This window comes from Rissa tridactyla, chromosome 5, assembly GCF_028500815.1.
Source record: "Rissa tridactyla isolate bRisTri1 chromosome 5, bRisTri1.patW.cur.20221130, whole genome shotgun sequence".
Taxonomy (NCBI): Eukaryota; Metazoa; Chordata; class Aves; order Charadriiformes; family Laridae; genus Rissa; species Rissa tridactyla.
In genome coordinates this window covers 75,807,593-75,824,461 of record NC_071470.1, presented here as the reverse complement: position 1 = coordinate 75,824,461, position 16,869 = coordinate 75,807,593, and the positions used below count along the sequence as shown (strand labels likewise).

The 16,869-nt window shown below is 50.9% G+C and overlaps 1 protein-coding gene across 5 annotated transcripts in view; it reads right to left on the bottom strand.

The window, feature by feature from the left end:
- ABCG2 (ATP binding cassette subfamily G member 2 (Junior blood group)) overlaps nucleotides 1-3,893 on the bottom strand; it is a 30,109-nt gene extending 26,216 nt beyond the window's left edge. For all 5 annotated transcript variants that reach the window (XM_054202100.1, XM_054202096.1, XM_054202099.1 and 2 more), the window contains exon 1: nucleotides 3,672-3,893. The gene's annotated coding sequence lies outside the window, so the exon portion shown is untranslated. The remainder of the gene's footprint in view (nucleotides 1-3,671) is intronic.
- Between the last annotated feature and the right edge of the window lie 12,976 nt (nucleotides 3,894-16,869).

Genomic DNA, 16,869 nt, shown 5'->3' with positions numbered 1-16,869 from the left:
CTTAAAGTCTAGCAGATGTTGGCTAGCATGCCGAGCAAGGTGCCACTCAACCCCAGAGACACCACCACAGACAGACATTACAAAATCCCTCGAATTGTTGGATAATCAATCAGCAGCATGACGTGAGCACAGAATTCTTCAGAAGACAGCGTGAGTCTGACCTTGATATCTCAATGCATCTATGAGGTAACTAGATCAGTATTTTACTTGATCAGACTTTTTTCTCAGCTTAATGTTTCAGTATTACTGATGCGATGTTGTGAACAAATGGGAGTCTGACCTCAGGCATTATCAACAGAATAGTAACATTCTTCGTTTCATTTGGGTTTGGATTTTTTTTTTCCCCAAAGACCAGCATAAAAACCCCACTTTGCACTTGCACTAAAATTTCAGAAAGGAAGGCTCTTTAGAAAACAAACTTTTCATTTAGGAATGAAACAGATTCAATCTTCCAGACTGAACTTGACCGGCAGACAATAAGCACAGGATCAGAAAACATCTTCATAAATACAGGATCGCACTGCTTTCACAGAGTCATTCTTAAGAACAGACAGTCCATTGAAGTTAAATCTAATTTACCGATCGAGTTATGACTGGATTGTACACATCTTTGCAAAGAACATTGCCGAAGCTAGATAAATAAATCAGCTACGAGAAGGATTAGGCATATCCATAGCAGCCAGTCCCTCGATGGCTATTTAATACACCTGTTGGCGGGAAACCTTCAGTTCAGGAAGGCCTGAGCCCAGCGAGCGGCCAAATCTGCCAGAGAAAAATGGTGTTCTTTGATATTGTCCCCTTGTGAAGGCATTGGTTACTGGCAGCTACTAGCTGAGGCAGGCTTCAGGTCTAGCAGGACCTGTGGTGTAAATCAGCATGGCCCTTCCTGGCTGCAGGGCGCTTGTGCCATTTGCAGTGACCGGGCGGGATGCTGTAGGTGGAAGATACAGATTTGTCTGTGCGCTGTTCCGCCCGATGGCTGCCCCTTCGGGGATAGGTGTACTTGTGGGCGTACACCATGTATCAAAGTAAAAAAAACCCTCTATTTCAGATGTTAGGTTAATACTGAAAATAGCATTTTACGCTTTCAGAGCTACTAGAATTTATTGCAGAATACTCATACGCATAAAACTGGAATGGTTATTTATCGGGTGCTGTATGAAATCAGCGTTAGCTGTCTCCTCAAAGGAGCGTACCAGTTGCAAGGACTCCGCCACAGCAGCTCCTTGGGTTCTGGACATGCTGGTGGGAAGAAGGGGCCTTGGGAAGTCCCATAACCCAGCTTCTCCCTCCGAGCAGGACTGTCACCAACACAAGGTCAGGGCAGACGTGGCTTTGCCTGGGTAACTCATGGAAACCTCCGAGAGCGGCAATTTGGATCTCGGCTAACAGCGTGCTGAGAGAAGATGAAGTGCTAACAGCGGAAATAATGCCTGTGTGCTAGAGTTAGGCTTCTGATTTGCCTTTTTTTTTTTTCTGGAGACCTTTTTTTTCACCGTGCAGTAAGTACTTGCAGTGGGATAAAGAGTTTGGTATTTCACAAACCTCCTTTCAATTTCTGATCTAACAATAAACAACACCATAGGGATACAGGGTCATGCTCCTTTACAGCTAATATAAGCGTCAGCTGTTTGCAATTGCTCCTTAGGAATGGATTTTTTTTAAAATATCGTTTGAGGCCTTGTTTAAAAAATTATACATTGCGTTTGATGTGAAATGGAGCCGTGAAACATTTTAAGCCAGAGCATGTGCAGGACAAAGACACAACCATGATGAATGTTAATCAAATCAATTTTTATGCAAACTAATATTCTATAAATGAAGTTTCCTAGAATTCATTGCCAATGGCTTACAAATACCTACTTTAGATCAGAAATGAGCAGGAGATTCAATGACAATATGTACTGCCTGCTGTGTTCAGAAATATTCGTTAATATGATAAAGTGTTTCATATCCTCATCATAGCAGCTCTGGGTATAATACATTATTTTTACATCAGCTAAATATGAAATTTATTAACTCTCTGTGAATTTCACAAGTTTCATTTGTTTCCCTGAATCTTTCTAAAATAATTTTATTGCCACCGATTTCAGCATCAGTTTCAGTTCAAGCCTAATAGTTCAAGCCCAAGCCTTTTCTTCAGAGACGTTGAGTCTCAGAAAATTTTGTTGGGAGGCAAAGTACTGGATCTTGAGATTTAAACTTTTATTAATGGCAAAATGAAGCTACTTTCTTAAAAAGCAATCACGAAACCTCTTTGCTCTTTGTGTTTTGATGCACAGAAAATGAAACTCTCAGTATGGTCACTTTCCTGTGTATTCTTCTGAGACTTGTAAAGTACAGTCTTATTTTCCCTACATACACAGGGCCACTAAACAGAAACATAAAACAATAAAAAATGTACTACAAAGGTCAGTTGACTTAAACCTACTTGAACTACAACAATATCACACCTGGAGTCTTTCAAGCAATTTCAGTAAACTTATTTGTATGCCGTAAGGTATATTGTCTATATAAAAAGCTAAGTAAGATTGACTCCTGCCAGTCTCCCCGCAAAGCTTTGGGCACCAGAGAGATCTGCAGTTCAAATAGAAACGAAATAAAATAATAAAAACAATACTACAGGAGTGGTAGTAAAATTCGCAAATGCATGTAATTGATTTTTTTTTTCAGATCCAGGCAGTTATTCAAAGTATTTTATGTCTGTAGAGAATAAGCATTAAAATTACTTCAGGAGGAAGAGTATGAGACGCAGGCAGCTTTCAGCAGAGTTTTCTAAAGGAAGCTGGCTCAAACCCTTTTAAAAAATAGCCTGTTTTATTTTTTTCTGAATACTTGAACCTGCCAGAGAAACCACAATTAAGTGAGCTATTATTTCTCTGCTTTTGAATGGGTACCAAGTTTAGTCTTGCAACCTGCAAGCTGGAAGGGTACAGTATGTATTACAAATGTACATTTTACACTTTGGTACATGTAAAGTCACAGAAGTGTGAAGTACGCCTCTTTTTTTACCTCTTTAGTCATTTACAGTCACCTACAGGCCTGTAGACTGGGCAGAGAGCGGATGCGGGCATGCAAAGCGGACAGTACAGCCCTGTACAGCCAGCCCAGGACCACACCGTCCTCTTTCTCGGGAACACGTGTAGGAAATTAAAACCATTTGAGTAAATGAGGATAATGCGATTCAGGCAATCTGTAAGTTAATTGCCAACTGACTTACTAGGGATTTGTAACCTGCCTTCTGTGAAAAGAGTTCTGTGTGTTAACCGGGAACCGAGTGAGCAGCGCTCTGTGCGTGCAGGCATTTGCACGTGGGTTATCTGCAGCGCGCTAACATGCACGGGCAAACTGCGAGTGTGGCAGTTCCTGCCAAATATTCTAACTTTTCGCCTTTTTAGTTGTTTTGCTTTAAGCCTTGAAGCTTTCCCCCGTTCGTAAAACATATTTTCTTTCATTTCTTGCCAAATTTCTCAGTAAAATCCCTTGAAAACCTGGGAAAAGGTAGGCAAGCATTTTGCTGTGTTTTCCTTGGCTGTTGGAGGGAAACAGATGCTGAATCTAATTCCTCGGTGACGGCAGAGTAAGCAGTTCATGGACGAGGAAGCAAGCCAGTACACCGAATTAAATCTATCTCAATAAAAGGGCTGAACTGCTGCTCCCGACTCACTTACCAGCCGCAGGTCTGGGGCAGCGCTGCTGAGGGGGTGGCAGAGGCGATGGCGGGGACGCAGGAGCCAGGGAAGAGAAGAGGGTGTTGTGTAGGATCACAGCCCCAACGGCTTGCTCAGATGCCAGGGCAGGACAGTCCCACCGGTGTCATCACGCCTGAGGCGGCGAGCTGGGTTCCCCGTGCTCCGTCACCCCGGGGAGTCTCCACCCTCTGCCTGCGCGCTGGGGAAGCCAGAGGGCTTCACAGGGAGGGCAGGGCCAGGACGAGCCACGACTTTCACCGTTTTTTTTTTTTTTCTTTCAGCTGAACAAGTCGTAAGCCAGCAGCAGCGCAGCACCTCGTCGGGAGCCGCCCCAGACCACCCGCGTTGGTAGCGGTGACATTTGAATGAAGTATAGCGTCTCCACCTGCCAGAGGCTGGCAGCGATGGCTGAGTCCGGCAGAGCTGGCAGGGCGTGAGGAATGCCGGCACGGCACGTCGGACGAGGGACAGCTGGCTGTGAAGTCTTCTCCCCCAGTGGCCTGCCTTGGGGGTACTACCTCGGTGTGTTTTCTTTCAGTTCCAAATACCTGCAATAACGCAAGGGCTGTACTCAGGCCATCAGAGCAGGGCTTTCACAAGGTAATACGTGGGCGGGTAATTGATGCTATGGAGGGAACCAAAGCTGAGGCAGCCTTTGTTATATGAGGGATGGGCGCTGGTCCTCGGCGCATCCTGTCTGCCCAGCTGGGCCCGCTGGGCAGCACGGACCACAGCTTTCCAGGAGCTGTGCTAACACCTGGAGCAGCACCGATGACAGACACAACGCTTCTCCCATTTACTCTCAGACACGGTTTTGCTTGCCAGGACAGCTGTAGCTTCTGAGTCCAGTAACCCCGACGATGAGGTCGGCCAGGCTCTGGGGGATGCTGAGGGAACTCCTTCAGCTCAGCTGGGCTGCCAGCGCTTGGCCACCATCCCAGGCACCATCCTGCAGGAGGGCTCTGCCAGTGCTTTGGCAAGAGCACGAACCCATGCGGTCACGATCATTCTCCTTGGCAGGGGGACGCAGAAGAGCACATGTTACAGAGGGTTTCCAGTTAAAAGCACAAGCTTTATGGTCTCATTTTCCTAGCAAGACTCATCACTAATTAGCAAACACCGAGGCTGCCTGTAAGAGCTGTCCAGGTCAGAACACCAGCTTTTTTAGCTGGCTGTCACCTGGGATGGGTAAGTATCTCATCGTTCAGGAATCATGCTCCTGGGATCTTGTTCTTTCCTTTGTCAGTAATTTTACCATAATTAACTCTGTACTGGATTTATACATGACTTATAAGCATCCTAGCAGCTAGCGAAGACCATTGCATAGCCCCAGTAGCATTTGAGAAGGTGCACATATAGCTAAAGAGATGCAAAAATTCTGTTATCTCATTCAGGGAGCATATCTGCACTCTGGCCTGGAAACCTCAGCAGTCTCTTCGTAGTATCAGATCTGGGCTATTCCCAGATGAGTCAGGAAAAAACAGAGTCTTTGCACAGGACGCAGTCAGAGGCAGCTGTTGCCTTCAGCAGGACTGGCACTCGTGATCAATCAAAACAACACAATAACAAAAAAATAACAGAGATGAAAAACTACAGTTGTTTTGTTCTCACAGATAGTTGCTCTACTGTTAAAACCCAACTTGATTTTTTTTTTTTTTTTAGTTGTGGACATAGATATCCTTGAGATCATAGAATCATAGAATGTGTTGGGTTGGAAGGGATCTTTAAAGATCATCCAGTCCAACCCCCCTGCAGTAAGCAGGGACACCTTCAACTAGACCAGGTTGCTCAGAGCCTCATTAAGCCTGGCCTTGAATGTCTCCAGGGATGGGGCCTCCACCACCTCTCTGGGCAACCTGTTCCAGTGTCTCACCACCCTCGTTGTAAAGAGTTTCTTCCTAAGGTCTAATCTAAACCTACCCTGCTCTAGTTTAAAACCATTGCCCCTCGTCCTATCGCTACATGCCCTTGCAAACAGCCCCTCCCCAGCTTTCTTGTAGCCCTCTTCAGGTACTGGAAGGCCACTATAAGGTCTCCCCGGAGCCTTCTCTTTTCCAGGCTGAACAACCCCAACTCTCTCAGCCCGTCCTCACAGCATAGGTGCTCCAGCCCTTTGATCGTCTTCGTGGCCCTCCTCTGGACCCGCTCCAACAGGTCCAGCCCTTCTTGTGCTGAGGGCTCCAGAGCTGGATGCAGTACTCCAGGTGGGGTCTCAGGAGAGCAGAGTAGAGGGAGAGAATCCCCTCTCTGGATCTGCTGGCCACACTTCTTTTGATACAGCCCAGGATGTGATTGGCCTTCTGGGCTGCAAGCACACATTGTTGTCTCCTGTCCAGTTTTTCATCCATGAGTACCCCCAAGTCCTTTTCCGCAGGGCTGCTCTCTATCACATTATCCCCCAGCCTGTATTGATAACGAGGGTTGTCCCGACCCAAGTGTAGGACCTTGCACTTGGCCTCGTTGAACTTCATGAGGTTTGCTCAGGCCCACCTCTCTAGCTCGTCCAGGTCCTTCTGGATGACATCCGGTCCCTGCATGTCAACTGCACCACTCAGCTTGGTGTCATCTGCAAACTTGCTGAGGGTGCACTTGATCCTGCTGTCTAAATCATTGATGAAGATATTGAAGAGTCCCAGTACGGATCCCTGAGGGACACCACTTGTCACCCCTCTCCATCTGGATATCGAGCCATTGACCACTACCCTCTGGATGCGACCATCCAGCCAGTTCCTTATCCACCAAACAGTCCATCCATCAAATCCGTATCTCTCCAACTTAGAGAGAAGGATGTCGTGGGGGACCGTGTCAAAGGCCTTGCAGAAGTCCACAAGATGACTTGTCCACTGATGCAGTCACTCCATTGTAGAAAGCCACTAGGTTGGTCAGGCAAGACTTGCCCCTGGTGAAGCCATGCTGGCTGTCTCGAATCACCTCCCTGTCCTCCATGTGCCTTAGCATAGCTTCTAGGAAGATCTGTTCCGTGATCTTCCCAGGCACAGAGGTGAATCTGACAGGTCGGTAGTTCCCAGGGTCACACAGAATCACGGAATCGTCCCTTTCTACCCTTTTTAAAAATGGGTGCAATGTTTCCCTTTTTCCAGTCACAGGACTTCACCTGACTGCCATGACTTTTCAAATATCATGGAGAGTGGCTTGGCAACTACATCAGCAAATTCCCTCAGGACTCTGGGGTGCACCTCGTCAGGTCCCATAGACTTGTGTATATTCAGGTTCCTCAGGTGGTCACGAACCTACAGTGGGAGGGACTTTGTCCCGCAGGTCCCCATCTTGTGATCCTTCAACTCAGGAGGCGTGAGGAGAGAGGCTGGCAGTGAAGACCGAGGCAAAAAAGTTGTTGAGAACCTCAGCCTTCTCCTCGTCTGTTGTTACCAGTTTGCCATTCTTGGTCATCAGGGAGGGTACGCTTTCTTTAACCTTCCTTTTCTGGTTGACATATCTGTAGGAGCCCTTCTTGTTATTCTTAGCATCCCTTGCCAAGTTCAGCTCCAGCCACGCCTTGGCCTTCCTGACCTCATCCCTACATACCCAGGCAGCATCCCTACACTCTTCCCAGGACACCTGATGCTGCTTGAACTGCCTGTGCAGTTCTTTCTTGCCTTTTAGTTTGACCAGCAGGTCCCAGCTCAGCCATGCCAGCCTCCTCCCTGTCTTACTTGATTTCTTACACCTGGAGATCGAGAGCTCTTGTGCTCTGTGGAAAGCATCCTTGAAGATCTGTCAGTTCTGTTCTGCCCCCTAGTCCCTGAGGACCATTTCCCAGGCGATCCTATTGACTAAATCCTTGGAGAGCGGGAGGTTTGCTTTCATTTCTGAGTGGGTCAATACAGAGTTGTTCCTGTCTTCAGACATGGAGTAGACTAAAGAAAAGCCACAGCTCATGCTTGCATTGCAGCCTGAACCACTGAGTAAAAGGTATTCAGCCTGTCTTTCCGCAGTTTCGGGAGGTGGCTGGGAGTTACTTAATTTCACTGTGACGTTTTGTCTCTCAGAGAGCGTGTACTAGCCAGGCTGCTGGAACCGTGTTATCAACTCTGCTAGCTGCTGAGATGCTTGGTAGTCTTGTATAAAGATAGTACAGAGCTATTTACATTAAAATTGGTAATAAAATATTATAACAAAATGATTCCTCTGTGATAAGGCTACCGATTTTATCAGAGACAGTGCTGATTCTGCCGTCTCGTTGGCTTTATTAGTGCAGGGTTCCCAGGGGGATCAAGGCTCAGGTACTGCTGCAGGGCTCGAAACCTGCACCACAGAAAACATGTGCAAAACTCACTAGTAAATTTTACCCTGATAAATTCTGGTAAATCTGTTTCTGGTTTTTATCTGTTTGGGACTGTTTTCAAGGCCATGCCTGCCCTGGCTGCTTATTTGTTAGATGAGAATGCGTGACAAGCATTCATAAAGCTTTCCTCTTCTAGCTTCTGACAAATCCGTGGCCACATCACAAAAATACGTAAGAGTAGTAACTGATTAAACATGGAGTTCAACCTTTCAGACTCACGTTTTGTGCTCCCGAAAGATGTGTGACACGCCCAAATCGCACGACTGACCTTTGGTCAGTTCACAATACACAACCTTGAGATGTTACACACATCGCGAGTCGGGTATGGCCTTATCAGACAATGCTCCCGAACAGCTTTCATGCGTTTGCATGTGCTGTTTAATATTAAATCTGGCAGAAGGTCACCACACGATCCGTCCACCAACCGGACCAGAAGGTGGAACCTGTGCAGCTGTCACGCTAACGACAGTGAGGTCCCTGGGTCTGCCCCTTCTTGGGTCAGAGGTGAAAAGGGCTTTGCGCCTTCAGCCCAGCACTCGGAGGCAATGTTTAAAAAACATAATAATAATTTATTATATTAAAAGACTTGAAGTGATGAACATGAGGAAGGGCTTAATCTAACGTTGCTCAATATTACGCTCACCAGGAATTGTTCCTGAGCTCTGCATCAGGCTGGCATGGTACCGTACAGTACTTACAGCTTGGTGTTGGATGCGAATCTCTCAGGAATCCTTTTGGTCTGTCCCGTTAGCCCTGAAAATAACATGACGGGCCTTCTCCCTTTAAGGCTCAACATTCACACATCAAATTCTTTCATCCATGCCCCAGAAAAGTACCAGTTAAATCACCACTATGTTAACATCACATATTTCGCTTGAGTGGCAAGTTTCCCAGCAGCTTCCCTGCTTCTTGGGGTGGGCTTGCTTTTCTGTGTTCCCCCCTCCTGAATTTAGGCTCAGAGCTATACTCCTCCGCAGCCCTGCCCTCCCTTGTCTTGCGAGTGTCTTGCCTCTACTTTGCTTTTTAGACCAAAAGCCTTGCATACTTGAAAGTTAACATACCTAGGAAATATTTAAGACCTCTGTTTCCTATCAGTGAACAGAACAGTCCCCTAGAGCTGCTGCCACCCCTGCTGGTGAAATTGCACCTAACCCCCCCGTGAGTTGTGCCAGCCCCAGTGCGCTGGTTGTGGTGGCACTTGGGGAAGACGAGTGTGTTGCAGAACTGTGCCTCCAGCAGACTGTGGCTCCCTTGTGCTCACTCGCTGGCGTGCATTCCCACCACCCCAGGGGGAAAACAGTCCTCCAGGAATTGTCCACAGCGGAGGTGACAAAATAGATGCCAAAGGGCTCGCTGCACGTTTGCTAGCCACGCCGGAAATAATGGTGAAGCGAACAATAGGAGAACCAGGAGAAGTTACGCTATCTGTTGTTCTGTGTAAAAATGCTGCTGCTTTATCAGAGCAGCTGATCTCTCCCACAAGCTCCTTCTAAGCACCCTGCTCCATGTCCGCTGTCATACTTTGCCCCCCAGCTGTCTGATTTCTTTGAGACAGCAAGTCCCCGGGAGGGAGTTGAAGCACCGCAGGTGGCAAGCACTGCACCAACCGTGAAATGTCACGAACACAAACAAGTAGAGGGGCAAAGACAACTGGATAGATACACTCAGAGTTTTTACATCCACTCGTTGCTGTTCTAATAGGTATCAGGGACTGTTATGTTTCCTTCCTACGGTTCAATTGCTCTGACCTCGTGCCTGTGCAGAAATTTCCTGTCATGGGGGAATTGCCTGTGGGCAAACAGCAGCAGCAGGGTGTCTCTGGAGAACTCTTTCCCCTCCTTACCCTGGACTATTAAGCAGAGAAGCAGGTGGGCCTCCTCAGCATCCTTCTTCCCTGGTGCCCTCTAGCGACTGCCACTCTGCTCTCCCAGCTCATTCTGCAGAGAGGATTTCTAAAATACAGAGCCGCTTAGAGGCCAAGCCCACGGGAAGAAAATAAGTAGCATCGAGTTTGTCCTTTAGTAACAGTGTGGGATGTGAAACCGGGTGGTCTGGTCTACTTTCCCGTACTTCATGCGGGAACACCAGCACTGCTTGGCCCCGGGTGAAACAAAACCGAAGGAATGGCAAAAGTCCTTCTGCAAAGTCTGGGGAACCACGCTGGAAAAGCAGGAAGACCATTTCAGGAAGAGCTTGCATTACCTCCTTTTGCCACCATCCAGCATATTAACAGTCACAGTGGATTAGCCTTTAATTAAGAGACCACCTCAATAGAACGGAGCCTGAGCTGCTCGTTGGGTGCCTGTGAGGCTCATTTGCCAGCACTACCTATAAAATCCCCTCCTGCACAGTGACTCTGCGCGACTTCTGTGTATTTGCACGTGTGTAGGAGCAATCCAGGGCTCCCGGGTGAGCTTGTGGAGGCCGTTTGCAACTCCCCGGTCTGAAATGGAGCCTCTCCAGACATGTGCAGCAGCTCTGTGTGCTCTTTACTGATGCTTTGCCAGCTTCAGAGAACAGGGAACTGCCGGCAGCATGGTACAGGCCGTGCCTGCAATGACACAACCTATGGGGAGATACTTCCAGGTTCCCCCCACACCTGCACAGGAGGCCCTTTGTGCACAGCCTACCCAAGACAAGCTTCTGTGCTACAGCTGCAGAGATCTCCCAGACCGACGCATCCTTGCCTGGCTGACTCCCAACTCCATGACACGGATCACCTCTGACAAGAGGATCCAGGGAACTACAGGTCTGTCAGTCTGACCTCGGTGCCTGGAAGGTTATAGAACAGATCATCCTGAGTGCCGTTATGCGGTACATGAAGGACAACAAGGCGATCAGTCAGCACAGGTTTATGAAAGGCAGCTCCTGCTTGACAAACCTGATCTCCTTCTATGACAAAGCGACCTGCTTGGTGGATGAGGGAAAAGCTGTGAATGTTGTTTACCTGGACTTTAGTAAAGCCTTTGATACCATTTCCCACAGCATTCTCCTGGAGAAACCGGCTGCCCATGGCTTGGATGGGAGTACTCTTTGCTGGGTAAAAAACTGTCTGGATGGCCGGTCACAGAGAGTGGTGAACAGAGCTAAATCCAGCTGGCAGCCGGTCGCAGGTGGTATTCCCCAGGGCTCGGTATTGGGGCCAGTTGTCTTTAATATCTTTATCAATGATCTTTATCAATGATCTGGAGGAGGGGATCGAGTGCATCCTCAGTCAGCTTGCAGACAACACCAAGTTGGGTGGGAGTGTTGATCTCCTTGAGGGTAGGACGGCGCTACAGAGGGATCTGGACAGGCTGGGTCAATGGGAGGAGGCCAATGGTATGAGGTTCAACAAGGCCAAGTGCCGGGTCCTGCACTTGGGTCACAACAACCCCGTGCAGCGCTACAGGCTTGGGGAAGAGTGGCTGGAGAGCTGCCTGGGGGAAAAGGACCTGGGGGTGCTGGTCGACTGCCAGCTGAATATGGGCCAGCAGTGTGCCCAGGTGGCCAAGAAGGCCAACAGCATCCCGGCCTGTATCAGGAACAGTGTGGCCAGCAGGACTAGGGAAGTGATCGTCCCCCTGTACTCGGCACTGGTCAGGCCCCATCTCAAGTACTGTGTCCAGTTTTGGGCTCCTCACTACAAAAAAGACATTGAGGTGCTGGAGCGGGTCCAGGGAAGGGCAACGAAGCTGGTGAGGGGTCTGGAGAACAAGTCTTACGAGGAGGAGCTGAGAGAACTTGGGTTGTTCAGCCTGGAGAAAAGGAGGCTGAGGGGAGACCTTATCGCTCTCTACAACTACCTGAAAGGAGGCTGTAGCGGGGTGGAGGTCAGTCTCTTCTCGCAAGTAACAGGCAATAGGAGAAGAGGAAACAGCTTCAAGTTGCACCAGGGGAGGTTTAGACAGGATATTAGGAAAACTTTCTACACTGAAAGGGTTATTAAGCGTTGGAACAGGCTGCCCAGGAAAGTGGTGGGATCACCATCCCTGGAGGTATTTAAAAGACAGGTAGACGTGGTGCTTAGGGATGCAGTTTAGTGATGGTTTTGGTCAGCTGATGGTTGGACTCGATGATCTGAAAGGTCCCTTCCAACCTAGACAATTCTATGCATCTCCTAAATAAACTCAAGAGGGGGGATGACTGGTGAGGAGTCCACGGACCACAGCCAAAATTAAGCAACGAGTCTTTAACATAAAGCAAATTTTCACTCGTCTGCCTGAGTGAGACAGGAAAGGTGGGACACTTGTTCTTTCTCTTAGACAGAGCAGTGGGGAAGCGCAATGGGGAAGCACAATGCAGGACGCCTCAAGTCAGAGCCCATCCCAGCCATTGCTCATGCCGCATGCAGCTGCAGGGCAGAGGGACTGCTATGGGGGCGGTTGCCAGCTTTGCCACTGAGGTGCCTCACCTGGGGGTGCCATGGGGCACGTCCATGTCCCTCAACCTCCCTGGGACGTGCTGCTGCCCCGACTGGTCCCAACTGTGCTTAGCCCGAGGGCTGTGGTGCTGCCGGTGCAGGACAGCTGCAGTGGTGCCAAGTCCTGGCACACAGCACTGGGTACAGCTGCTGGTGTCATCTCCTGCCCCAGTCTGCAGGGATCCCATGGGAGAAACAAGATTCCTGTGGAAAAACAGCCCTGACACATCTCCCATTGACATGAAGAGGGTAAAACAACCAGAGCATTTCCCTGAGCCACACGCCAGCAACTACCTGTGCAGGGGCTCTCTGAAGCTCGGAAAAAGTGTAAGTTCTGTGGCTTTGGGGCTCAAAAACAGAGGGCAAGTGATGCATTTGTGAGGCTCGGGAAAAGACTAACTCACTCGTGTATTTTGTGGACTTGAAAAGGGAGGCTCGGGGGGAATTTGGGGCGGGCGGGGTGTGTGTGGAATGAGAGGGTGTTGGAGGCAGGGTGGACAGGGTGCGCGGCGCTCCACTGGAGATGAGGATCACGTTGGCCCCTGAACTTAGGGAGGCTGGCATGCACCAGGCCGAACTCAACATGAGGTGGGTGAAAGGTGCGTTCTTCCAACCGTTCAGTCAAGGTTTGTACAACCACCGGAATAGTTATTAAATAAACAATATTTAGGCAATGTAAAATTATGACAGTTAATATTCAGGTTATGAAAATGATTGATTTACAACTTTGTCAAAAGCCCAGGCTGCTTTAATTAGCTTGTCACAAGAAGGAGCTTCTACAATCCAGAGCTGGAAACAGCGGGAGCATCTCTTCTCCAGCATGGGCAGTAGCTGGTGCTAAGATAACTCAGCACTTCAAATAATCTCATCTGGAATATCCACTAACCGGAGATGAAATTACTTAAAGCACAAGTGTCCATCAGCCAGAGCTGTAACAAGCAGGAGCACCTCGTGCCTGGACTGTCCAGGAGCAGAAGCTGGAATTACCTGAAACTGGGAGAAGCCCAAATGTCCATCTGTTGGAGCTGCAGTATAGATGGAGTATCTGTTAGCCAGAGGTGGAGCATCTCAAGTCCCAGCTGTGCAGTAGCCAGAGCCATGATTTGGAGCAGGCGCTGAAATAACCTGGAGCTTCTTCATATACCCGGAGCTGTGAGAATCACGAGCATCGCTTATCCGGAGCATCCGGTAGCTGGAGCTGTAACAAGCCAGGTGGGCCCAGGCACGGCTGTCTCCAAGAAGGAGCTCTTCCCAGCAGGGAGGTAAGTTGTCCTTCTGTGAGTGGGGAGCCCAGCCTCTTCCCTCAGGGATTAAACTGATGCCATGTGCCATCTCAGTCCAGCTCCCGAGGGCAGAAATGAGGTGGGGGTCCCCCAGCTCTTCCCGGTGCAGCCCTGCTGTGAGGGCGCAGGTGAGGCAGCAGCACAAAGCAGCAGACTCTCCTCCCTCTCTTGTGGGGGGAGAAAAAGTAGTTAGAGCTCCCGGCCGCACAGCTGAGCCCCAGAGACCCCTCAGATGCCTGTCCACTCCCCAGCCAGAACTCAAGTCTCTCCCCAGAAGGACAAGCGAGAAAGAGCATCGTGCCCAAACCCCGCTGCTGCGTTTCAGCGCAGCATAAAACTGCAGGGAGCAGCACTGAGGCTACCAAGGGGGTGCAGCTGGCTCCGACCCCAACAGCTCTGGCTCCACGTTTCCTGAAGTCCCTTTGCAGCTCCCAGCCCCTGAAATGTGAGGCAAAAACCACTGGGGAGGGGCTTTGAGGGTGCCTGGGGGAGCTCCCTACGCAGCACTGACCACCCTTGGGCATTGCCTGCCCCACACCTGTGTTTGTGCAGCGCGGCGAGAAGCAATGGGGGTAGCCCTGCTCCAGCGGTCCCTCAGCCCGGCCGCAGGGGCAGCCAGAGGTGACCCAGTAATGGACTGGCCAAGAGGGGCAAGTGCTGAGCTGGGAGTCCCAGGCATCCCTGATGAGCTCAGCAAGGAGCTGAGAGCTCCTTGTGAGCCAGGGGACAGAAGCTGCAATGCCAGCGCTCACAGAAACTATGACAAGAGCGAGCTGACCTTCCATCAACAGCTGCTCTGTCAAGTGGTGTCCTACATGCCCACTTAACACGCCTACACCAAAAGGGTGTAAAAGTAACGCGGTACCTTCCCAAGACAAGCTTCTCTGCTAGAGCTGCTCTGTAGAGATCTCCCGAACAGATGGACCCTCGCAGGGAAGCCTGGCCGACTCCGTGGTGTGGATCATCTGTGATAAGGATTCTCCATCGTCCTCGCTCCTGGCAGCGGTTTGGAGAGTGTGATACCAGTAACACCTCAAATAGTACATACAGGTGTGTCTATAGGTAAGTGATAATAAGTACATACTTGCTTTACTGATCGTGATTTGTAGTAACTTGTAATAAATCGACAGAAACAAAGCCTCTGTGGTGTTGTGTACTACAACATCCTACAAACCTCCTGTTGCAATCCTCACACGCCTGAGGGTCATGTCACCCTCACAGGTTGTGGCAGTGACTCCTGTGCAGCCAAATCAGCTTGGCCTGAGGCTCCCACAGGGACACAGGCCCCAGCTGGTGTCACTCAGCTCAGCCTGGTGCAGCTGTGCCCACCCCACAGCCCCTGCACAGAGGACGGGGGTCCCCAGCAGGGCCGGAAACCAACACCGGGCACTGCCACCCACAGCAGGGTTTTCCTGAGCAGCAGCTGGTCCCAGCCCCGGTGTGCTCGACCCCGTGGGGCTCTGCTGTGGGCACAGCATCACCCATCTCCCTCCCCTGTGGCACAGCACCTCCTGCGGTGTGATCCTGAGACCCCCGTGCTTTGGCCAGCAACGAGAGACCCCCAGCTCAGCCCTGATGGTGCGGTTGGGTGCGAGGATGTTTGGCTGCTGGTTTGTGCACTTGCTGGGCAGCACCTGCAGCTCCTGTGTCCCCCAGTATTCCTTGGATGAGGTGGGCACTGGTGCCCTTCACCCAGGCTCGGGGATGGCTGCTCCTGTCTCGTCACTGCACTGCCACGGCATTGCCTGCAAGGACAAGAGCCCGGTGAGAACCCAGGTTCCTGTGGGGGTCAGAGCTCTGGTCCCAGCGGCCTGAACCCCTGTGTGTGTTGGGGAGAAACACCTGGAGAGGAGACCCTGTGATCAGGGATGGGCAAAGCCATGGGGTCCCATGTGCCCCTGCCAGGATGGGCAAGGGGCGTAAGGGCCAATGACTGGCAGGTGACACCATAACAACCATCAGAGTGGGAGGGGAGGGCAAGGGGTCTGCAAGACCCCCATGCTGGGGACACAGGGCTCGCCTGTCACTGGAGAGAGGGGACTCCAGCACTCATGGTTGGGTGGCTTTGAAGACCTTGACCCCAGTTCATCCGTGAGCTCTCAGAGCAGCAGGACTGTTGCTGAACTGGCCACCCCAAATCACACAGCTGCCAATGCTGCGGGGGAAGAGGCTGGGGGGGACACAGGGGCTCAGACCTGCCTTGCCTGGCAGGCTGTGGGAGATGGGGCATCCAGCAGCCAGGAAAGGGCAGAGGCGACCCAGCCACGGTTGGGCCGCGCGCAGGCCGGCACAGTGTCATCTGTCCCCACAGCAGACACACGCACTGCTTGTTGGCACCCAGCGGGGGCTGGCACCATGCCACGGCCGCCCGCTCCTGCTTCTCTGTGCGTGTGTGTTTTGAGCGTGCAAGCGTGTGTACGTGCTGACGGCGGGGGCACGGCCTCACCCCTGCAGCGCCAGGGATGTGGCAGTGCCGTGGCCACTGTGCAAAATGCAACGGGAGCTGCGGTGGGGAAAAGGGGGCGGGGGGTGTGGGGGGTGTGTGAGTAAAACCCACTCCTGGAGGTGCCAGGACAGAAGCACAGATGTGCCAGAGCCCGAGGGCCCTGTGCAGCCCCAGCCCCACCACCCATTCTGCGCAAAAAGCACCTTTTACCGTTAAAAGCGCCAAAGCTTAAACCAATCTGAGCCAGTGCTCGGCATCTGTAGGGCAACCTCAGCTCCAGAGTTACCCCTTCCTTCTTCTTCGCCCTGGATAAACCCCTGCACCCCCGAGCCCCAGCGAGGCGCAGGTTGTCCCAGCTCCCGCAGCACCCACAGCTGCAGGGGTGTCACCCCCACAGAGAAGCAGCTCCCCCACAACAGGCTCCTAACGAGGTTAATGCGGAGGAAGCCGAGTGGGACTGTGACCCCCCACATTGTCACCGTCACTCCCCAGATGCCTTCTGTGCCTTGGTGCCGGGGGTGGTCCAGGCAGAGACAGGGACGGGTTCATTGCTCTCGGGCCTCTGCGAGCATGGGGTGCTGCTGCCGCCAGCTCTGCACGCTGCCAGTGTCCGCAGAGAAGCTGAGCTGCCCGCAGCAGGCGTGGGTTTTGTTTTGCTTCATTTTATCTTCTCACTGAACTTTGTGGTCTGGTCTCATCCCAGTGTGGGTTCTGCAAAAGAAAGTCTCCTTTATCCGATA